Source organism: Triticum aestivum, chromosome 2D (assembly GCF_018294505.1).
Source record: "Triticum aestivum cultivar Chinese Spring chromosome 2D, IWGSC CS RefSeq v2.1, whole genome shotgun sequence".
Lineage (NCBI taxonomy): Eukaryota > Viridiplantae > Streptophyta > Magnoliopsida > Poales > Poaceae > Triticum > Triticum aestivum.
In genome coordinates this window covers 530505617-530515818 of record NC_057799.1, presented here as the reverse complement: position 1 = coordinate 530515818, position 10202 = coordinate 530505617, and the positions used below count along the sequence as shown (strand labels likewise).

Genomic DNA, 10202 nt, shown 5'->3' with positions numbered 1-10202 from the left:
ATGGTAAGAAAATTTTGACATCGTCTTGTAAAGTTGCCATGGTAAACTCAAATTGCCATGATGATCTACTAAAAATTTGCCATCGTCTTGGAAATTAAAGTAAATTTAACATGAAAATACATGAAACTATAATTTGCCATGATGTATAAACTAAATTTGTAGTGGTCAATTACTAAATTTACCATGATGAAAATGATTTTTTTTGCCATGGTTAATTAACGAGAAAATAAAATTTGTCATGATTTGTTAACTAAATTTGCCATGATCAAAATACTAAAATAACCATGATCAATGAAATAAATTTGCCAGGGTTAACAACCTGCGCCAAAAAAGATGGGGTATAAGTGAGCTCTTTTCTTCAGTTGTGATTGTGGTAAACCCTACAGTATGTTTTGGGGGAGCAAAATACAGTTGGACATCAGGTGTAACAATGCAAACGCCTTTTCATGTCAGCACTCCATGCTATAGTTGATAGTTGGTAATTGAGCTAAGAAATGATGCTATTCGGCCAGCTTCTTTGGGGCCCCCAACCAAAAAATTATCATTGTTGGTGTCTCAAGCAACCCTAACATAAGGCCATTATTAGCGTTCCTGATTAGTTTCTCGGTTATGGTTTTATATTGTTGCTTCACCACTTATGACCCCACATTTTGCCCTATTGTTTTACTTTCTAAAAGAAAGTTCTGCTGCAGTCTTGAAAAAGATGCGGAAAGCTAAGAGAGGCGGTGATCATCTCACTAGAAGCTTTCCTAAGAGTAGAAAAGCTTCCAAGAATGAATCATTGGTCTCAAGTATGGTAGATCTTCCTCTTTTCTGCTACTCCTCCCCCCCCCCCCCCACACACACCACATTTTCGAGCTTTAATTGATTATTCACAGTTGCCTTAATGTTTTATTTCCTTCAACCAGGTCGTTTCCTTGGGGACTGTGATCAAGGTGTTCGGTCCAGGCTTAGTGATGGGCTAATATCATATTTGTCTAGAAGTGTCGCCTCTATTACTTTGTGCAATGGTGATTATATGTGCTTAGTATTCTCAGTTTTCCAACAAAATATATTGAAACACAACCAGATATAAATGATTTAAATTGCGATCTTCTGTAGGAGACACAGTCTTATTTTCATGCTCGGGCATAGCTATGGAACGCCAGGGGCGCTACCATACAAGGTTTCTGACTTCTGCAAGTTTGGTTAGAGCTCTCAATGGTACGAATAAAGACCATGATGACTTGAAGGTTGGCGCTAACAATCATCCTTTACTGATTTGCTTACTTCTGATAATTGTGTGCTTATTTCTTGCCTTATCTTTTTCTAGATTGAAGTGCGCCATGAAGGCAATGAAGTTTATATGGGGGGATGGCTGAATTTGATTTAGATCGCAACTTTGCTGTTGTCAATGTCCATGCGTTCCTTGAAAATGTTCAGGTTGGATCTTTCCAACCTGCACTAGAAATTCGGCCCCATGGTGAGCTATTAGTAGTTATAGGGCGTGGTGTCTCTGGTGAAATAATGGCCAAGAATGTGGAATTGGATGGTGATTCAAGGGTATCTGAGGATGCTGAAGATCTTGATTGTAAAATCTCAGAGGTACACTTTTATGACGATATGCGCATTTTATTTATGCATGGAGGCAATAAGAATGGTTTTTATTTTTATTTAACTGTTGTTCTATACAACTTCACTTTGTTCAAATTTAACCCTTGTTGCCTGTCACCTTTGTTCTGTTATTAGACTTGGGAAGGTGGGCCACTTCTTTCTGTTGATGGGAAGGTTGTTGGCATGAACCTTTTTCTGACTACTAGAAGAGCCGTTTTCCTACCATGGGGCACAATTCTCAAGCATCTGGAGGATTACTGGATATCTCAGCAAAAGAAGACTGGTCTTGCACGGCCAAAAACTTCAGAGGTTTACAGGTATGTCTATCGATGTATGTCCTTGTGTTCACTGGCTGTATTCTACGTTAGCTCTTCTCATAAAAGAGCTAATAAGGTAAGCCTTCTTGCGTGCTAGACAACATATGCATGCAACAATCTGGATCATTCACTGTTGTTCCTTAGCCTATTTGGCATCTACGTTTTGCTGTTCACAGTGTTTACTTTTAATATTAACTTGTTTCTTGGCCAGCTCAACCAAAATATTTGCCAACCTTTGGCATATCTGATGTATCACAGATTCACAATTCTCTTGTACTAAGATTAGTCATGTTTCCTTTCTTGTGCCAATGTTGAAAACTTTATGTTTTATTGGAATGTCCATTATGATCATGTCATTTTTCACACGACTTGGGGTCCTCTATCTATCTTATTCCTTGCCTATGATTCTACCCATGTAGGTCGTTTTGGCACCATTTTGCGTATTAATGCACTGGTTTGGTCCATTTTACATTTTGGTCAGTAATCAACTAGTCACTCTTGCAGTAAGACCCACATGTGTGAAATCTAACAGCCATCCAGAAGGTGAGAGCACACAGGCACTCCTCGGGACTGCTCAACATTGTGGTATTCTGCAAATTGTTGCAGTTTGCAATGGCATTTATTTAGAAGCTGCAAATCTAGTGTTTACATTTGTATTATTGTATATCAACTAGTCTAGCCTTTTCACTTGTACCCTTATATTGTTAGATCTTATCCATTAGTATTATGTACACTACATTCTTGGGTATGTTCATCCATGCTTCTAACGTTAGCTGTTGCTCAGGTTGTTATCATGATTTAACTATTGTTACATGCTAATCATGTGGAGAACTTATGTGAATTTATTTTCATATATAGTATTAGCATATGTTAGTGCTGACAACTTGATCTTGTTGCAGCAGTACATGGAGATTTACTCAACCAGGAGCAGTTAGATCTAGACTCCATGGGTTACCCTAAGTTACCATCCTCCATGTTAGGAGGTGTGTCACTGCTTCTAAATTTGCTGACCTTTTACAGCAACCATGTACCACTAACAACTATTCTACAATGTATATTTCTCCAGCTGGCATGATTTTAGTTGATACTTTTGAAGAGACTTTTGGCGACATACATGGTGAAGGTGTCTGGAGAAAATTTACTAAAAGTGCTTCTAACATAAATCGCAATGTTGTCGCACTGGCTTCATTTAATGGTGATTTTACAGAATTGTGCGATTTACTATTTCATCTCTGGTTTGATTACAACTAGCTAATAGCCAGAATCATGGTACGCAGGAGAAAAGAGGTATTTTGCATGCACGGGTTTTTTTATTGAATGGAATGGATCTACGATAATTTTGACATCAGGAAGCTTGGTTAGAAATTCTGGTGATGAGAACAAGATTGTTGAAAACTTGAGGGTTGGTGCTCCTTGTTCTGTGGCCACTGTTCTTTTAAGGTGATGCTTAAGTCTCATCACTGTATTATTTACAGATTGAAGTGTTGCTTAACAGCCAATATAGAGAAGGGACATTACTATTAGAATATAAACGTGTTTAGTTAGAGATAAGGAGAGATGAAGATAGAATTAGTTTTAATATACCATGACTTGTCTTGTACTCCAAGTCTCACCGCACGTTGTACTCTATATATACCCCTATGAGGGTCAGATCAATAACATACAACAACACAATATCCATCCATCCTATAATTTCTACATGGTATCAGAGCGGTTAGTCTCACGACGCCGATCCTAGGTTTTCTCCACCACTTCTGCAGCGCGCCGCCCACGGGGAGATTAATCTCCTCTCCCCGGGGCGCGGCACCCGATCGATCAAAAGATCAGGTCGGTTCCATAGTTTAGACCAAATCAATTAGATCAATTCCAATTTTTGAAATCCAGTAGATTAGTTCTTTTAGCCACCAAATAAACTCAATCGGACCCTCCAATCTTTGTGAAAAATCAGTGCAGATCCATTGTTGCGTGTAAGATCGAAAGTTCTTCAAACCCTCGGGTCGCGCTAACGCATGCAAGCAGCGGTTCCGGTTCCCTGCGTCTCTGCCCATTCCCAACGCGATCTACGTCAACACCACGGGCGATGATCGGCGGTCACCAGTCGGCCGCGTAGGATTACGTCGACACCAGGCGGGCAACAGGACCGCGACCCAATCTACATCGACTCGCGCCGTCGGGACTCGCGTCTAGACGGCTCCACGGAGCGCGACTTCATCGATCCGCGTCTAGACACCCCCAGCCTCCAAGCTACCTCGATCCGTGGTGTATGCATCCACCAACGGAGGCAAGATAGCCATGCATGTTCGTACATCCTGCAGCGGGCCCCTCGACAGCAGCGGCCATGCGAGCCCCAGGCGTTCGTACACGCCATCTACACCGGCCTTCCTCCATGCCGATCCACATGGGTTGGTTCCGAGTTGTGCTCCCGGTGGGGCAAACGCAACATCAATGGGCAAAACTGGAGGTCACGGTGTGCGCCGGAGCCGATACGAGGACCACTTCTGCAAACGCAGACGCATCGACATGATCATCGTGATCTGATCTGCCGCAGGTCCGAGCCTTCTCCAAGCCTTCTACGCCGACTCCATTGACGTTCTGCGCGCCGACATGTCATCTACATCAAGGCAAACGACCACACCGACCGATCTGCACTGTATCAAGCCGAACTACACCGGGCCGAACCACGACATCGAGTTGTAGACTACAAGTCAAGATCATCGCCGAGCACACTACGAGAAGCAACATCGACATGCATTACCCACACGCCTTCTCGGGCGCGACACGGCATGGACACTTGGTCGCCGCGAGGGACGCCTTCAAGCGACACATTATCGTCGACACGCCGCTGCGACGCCATCGCCGACACTTCATCGCCAAGGTCTTCATCAACGTGGTCTTCACCAACATTTTCGTCAACACACCGTCGCTGCCTTGTCCACAAGATGGACACCTAGCGTCCTCTGACAGACTTTTCTGCAAGACGCGACCATGACGACGGCAATGACCGCGTCACGACGACGGCATCGACCGCGTCATCCACGACAACACGACTGCATCGACACGGCGTCACTACAGTGACGACCCTACACGGCCACATGGTTCTGGCAAAACCGGTGTGTGCTCGATGGGTTTCCTCCGGTCTTGGCAAAACCGGCGGACTCGTCGTCGACGGCACCCTCTGACATCCGCAAGGTGCATCGTCCACGTCTGCAGCTCCGTCATAGCGCTTTTTTTGCGCCTCCAGGCTTTGTGCGGCCTCATCATCCATGACGACCACACCATCGACCACGACTACCTCGACCATGGCTACATCACCATGATTGGCTACCTCGACATTGACATTAATGGCTATGTCTACAGCAACATATCGGCAACAACTCCAGTCAACAGCATCCGCGTCGTCACCAGCGTTCACGCCACTCCCGCTGTGACTGCGGGAGGGAAGAGAGGAGAGACAAGAGGAAGGCACCAGAAGGGGACGCAGTCACCACCCTAGGTGCCGACCCATCAGAGACGCAGTTGATGATGGCGCAGCAGAGAAGACGACGAAAGCACAAGACTTCAAATTCAATTGTACTCGTCCGCTTCACTCCCGCTACGACTGAGGGGGGATGTTAGAATATAAACGTGTTTAGTTAGAGATAAGGAGAGATGAAGATAGAATTAGTTTTAATATACCATGACATGTCTTGTACTCCAAGTCTCACCGCACGTTGTACTCTATATATACCCCTATGAGGGTCAGATCAATAACATACAACACAATATCCATCCATCCTATAATTTCTACAATTACTACATTATAGTCTACATTACAACGTTGCTCTAGTCAGTGTGAAGGATTACCCTGCTCTTCGTCCATCAAATACTCTGCTTCGTTGGAAAAAGGATTTTATTTTAAAGTAGCAGCTGTAGGGCGCTGCTTCAAATCAGGCATGTTAATGGCTACTAGCGGGGATCTGGTTTTCTGGACAGGCACACTCGATTGCGATTTCCTCGTAACTTCCACGTGTAAAATCAGTAAGGTAATCCTGTATTTTTTTATTCCCTATTTTTTCGTGGTGATAATAAATACTCCTCTGTTTTTTTACAAGGCATATTTTGATTGTCCAAAAGCGAGCTTTGACTGTAAATGCCCCTGCATTATTTTGCTGGCAGTTAACATGGCCATGAGAAAGTACTTTGGAATATGAATCAATTTTTTTGTCAAAACCTAGATACTACTGGATTAATCAGTGGTCAAAGCTTGAATTTGGACAGACAAAATACGCCTTGTATTTCTGGAAAAGGGAAGTATAGTTGCGTAGGAACGAGTGGGCTAGCAATATATATTTGGAAAACAAAAATCACAGCTTGTTCATGTCAACTTGCTAGGCTGGGATTGGAGGCCCTCTTGTTAGTCTTGATGGGGATGTTATTGGCATGAACTTCTATGATAAGAGAATAGGGACCCCTTTCCTGTTATTGGTGGACATTTACAAAATTCTAGCATCGTTTGAGACAAAAAGGTATTCAAGTACATATCACATAAGTTCTTTTCTAAATATTTTAAGAAGCTTGCTGAAGCATAATCTTATTATTGGTATGTTTGACAGTGAACTTGGTGAAGTTGGCAATGATAGTGATCCCTCTGGAGCGCCTTTCTGGAAAATGGATGAAGATAACAAAACTAAGTTAAACAGGTTGGTATTCTGATGCATATTAAGCTGGGGTTAAGTTTTGGACAAATTATTTCATTGAATTGAACTGCAGGTGGCCTGTGCCCATGCCTCGCTGGCGCAATCCTGACTATGTGGATGAGGATAAATCTGATGATGATGATGAGGTCTTTGATCCCAAATCTGGCCGCGCGCCGCCTATGTACGGTTACTTCAAGGGAAAGAAACTCATGCTCTTTTAGATGCAGTCACGCCCTTGATTGGTCACACAATCTCCATATCATTGCTTGTTTCGGATGGCAGAAGTAACATGTGGCTTGCTGAAGTCTTATTTGTTAGGAAGAGGTAGATGCCGATGTGGTCTCCCCGGGATATATCAGGGAGGAACCAAGGCCATAGGGGATGTTTTTTTTAGATCATGTAAGAGAGAACACTCACGCACAACCACATCAAGAATATCATGCAGGACTTATAGTGTTACACCTTCTCGGTGGTTCAAACCTGGGTAAACAAAGTCGAACAACTCAAATTTGTCTCAAAGATCTTCGATATCGACGTTCACTCGTCGACAACTAGCACCGAGTAGGGGTTAAGGCTTCGTATCTCCTTCAACCCAGTCTTCATCACCATGCCCACGAGCGCAACGACCACAACGGATTTCTCTTGCATGACACGCTGTCATGACGCGACGGACGTTTTCCCTTCAAAGGGCACAACGCCGCCAAGGGTCGCGCCCATACTGACATGCATGTCGCTAGTTAGATGATGACGAGGCAGCTCAAACGGCGGCGCTGCAACCATGCGCGTTCACCCTTCCTCCAGGAGATTGACGGGCTAGTAGACATCGTCTGCCACCGGCCAGCAACCAGGAGCGTCGATCTTTGCCCTTGATGTGTCGCGGTGCCCTCGTTGTCACCATGGTCGGCGAGTCCTTCATGCGACGAGGCAGGAGAACGTCGCTCCATGCCCCGCCTCCCTGTCGGGGCCTCCACACTCGCTTGTACCGACGGCGTTCGTGATGTCCTCAATCGCAAGAGGAGGACTAGAGGCTCCAAGCAAGAGACATGCTGGTGGTACCCGGTTGCACCTATTCAACAAGCACGACCTCATGTACTGCCGGGAGGTCGAAGCCCTCGTAGCTAGACATCCCAAAATACCACATGGTCAAGTGGGCGGATATCTGCTTGCCCAAGGATAGGGGTGGGCTAGGTATCACGGCAGCCTGCCACATGAATGTTGCGCTCATGTTTGCGGTGAGTTTGGTTGATCCTTCGGGGTGAGGGGGGTTTGTGGCTGCGGCTTATTCCGGCTAAATACCTGCGGGGTGAGCTGCTCTTGCCTGCTCACGCTTGGCTGGGTCTCAATTCTGGACGTCTATCCAGAAAATAAAGGAGGAGATACATCTGGGCGTCACCTTTTCTGTGGGTAATGGGAATAACACCCAATTTTTGCTTGACCCTGGCTGGGTGAGGAGCCGTTGCGCATGAGCTTTCCTAGGCTCTTCGCGATCTGCGTTAACCCGGTTATCCTAGTCTCCGCGGCCTGTCTGGATGGAAAGTGGAACAGCGCGTTTCGTCGCTCATTTGGTCAGGACGAGGTGCTACAATGGGATAGGCTGAGGGAGGGCGTCCCGCTGGCGTTGTCTCAGTCGCCTGACAGCATCTCCTGGAGTCTCTCCCCTTCGGGTGAGTTTTTCGTTAGTTCGGCATTGCTACCTCTTGAGCACTGTGTTGGTTTTTCCTTGAAGAGAAAAGGGTGATGCAGTAAAGTAGCGTAAGTATTTCCCTCAGTTTTTGAGAACCAAGGTATCAATCCAGTAGGAGACCACGCTCAAGTCCCTCACACCTATACAGACAAATAAGAACCTCGCAACCAACGCGATAAAGGGGTTGTCAATCCCTTCACGGTCACTTACGAGAGTGAGATCTGATAGATATGATAAGATATTTTTTTGGTATTTTTATGATAAAGATGCAAAGTAAAATAAACGGCAATAAAAATAGCTAAGTGTTGGAAGATTAATGTGATGGAGAATAGACCCGGGGGCCATAGGTTTCACTAGTGGCTTCTCTCAAGAGCATAAGTATTACGGTGGGTGAACAAATTACTGTCGAGCAATTGATAGAATTGAGCATAATTATGAGAATATCTAGGTATGATCATGTATATAGGCATCACGTCCGCGACAAGTAGACCGACTCCTGCCTGCATCTACTACTATTACTCCACACATCGACCGCTATCCAGCATGCATCTAGAGTATTAAGTTCATAAGAACGGAGTAACGCTTTAAGTATGATGACATGATGTAGATGGATAAACTCATGCAATATGATATAAACCCCATCTTGTTATCCTCGATGGCAACAATACAATATGTGCCTTGCTTCCACTGCTGTCACTGGGAAAGGACACCACAAGATTGAACCCAAAACTAAGCACTTCTCCCATTGCAAGAAAGATCAATCTAGTAGGCCAAACCAAACTGATAATTCGAAGAGACTTGCAAGGATAACCAATCATACATAAAATATTTCAGAGAAGATTCAATATTGTTCATAGATAAACTTGATCATAAACCCACAATTCATCGGTCCCGACAAACACGCCGCAAAAGAAGATTACATCGAATAGATCTCCAAGAGAATCGAGGAGAACTTTGTATTGAGATCCAAAGAGAGAGAAGAAACCATCTAGCTAATAACTATGGACCCGAAGGTCTGAGGTAAACTACTCACACATCATCGGAGAGGCTATGGTGTTGATGTAGAAGCCCTCCCTGATCAATGCCCCCTCTGGCAGGACGCCGGAAAAGGCCCCAAGATGGGATCTCACGGGTACAGAAGGTTGCGGCGGTGGAATTAGGTTTTCGTGGATGCCTCTGATGGTTTGGGGGTACGTAGGTATATATAGGAGGAAGAAGTACGTCGGTGGAGCAACAAGGGCTCCACGAGGGTGGAGGGCGCGCCGGGGGGGGGGGGGGGTAGGCGCGCCCCCTGCCTCGTGCTCTCCTCGTTGATTGCTTGACGTAGACTCCAAGTCCTCTGGATCACGTTTGTTCTGAAAATCACGTTCGCGAAGGTTTCATTCCGTTTGGACTCCGTTTGATATTCTTTTTCTGCGAAACACTGAAATAGGCAAAAAACAGCAATTTGGGCTGGGCCTCTAGTTAATAGGTTAGTCCCAAAAATAATATAAAAGTGTATAATAAAGACCATTAAACATCCAAAACAGAATATAATATAGCATGGAACAATAAAAAATTATAGATATGTTGGAGACGTATCAAGCATCCCCAAGCTTAATTCCTTCTCGTCCTCGAGTAGGTAAATGATAAAAACATAATTTTTGATGTGGAATGCTACTTGGCATAATTTTCAATGTAATTTTCTTAATTGTGGTATAAATGTTCAGATCCGAAAGATTCAAGACAAAATTTTAATATTGACATAAAAATAATAATAATACTTCAAGCATACTAACTAAGCAATTATGTCTTCTCAAAATAACATGGCCAAAGAAAGTTATCCCTACAAAATCATATAGTCTGGCTATGCTCTATCTTCATCACACAAAGTATTTAATCATGCACAACCCCGATGACAAGCCAAGCAATTGTTTCATACTTTTGGTGTTC

General features: G+C 44.4%; 1 pseudogene; it reads left to right on the top strand.

Moving 5' to 3' along the window:
* Positions 1 to 703: 703 nt before the first annotated feature.
* Positions 704 to 6807, top strand: LOC123055890 (uncharacterized; annotated as a pseudogene).
* Positions 6808 to 10202: the final 3395 nt, after the last annotated feature.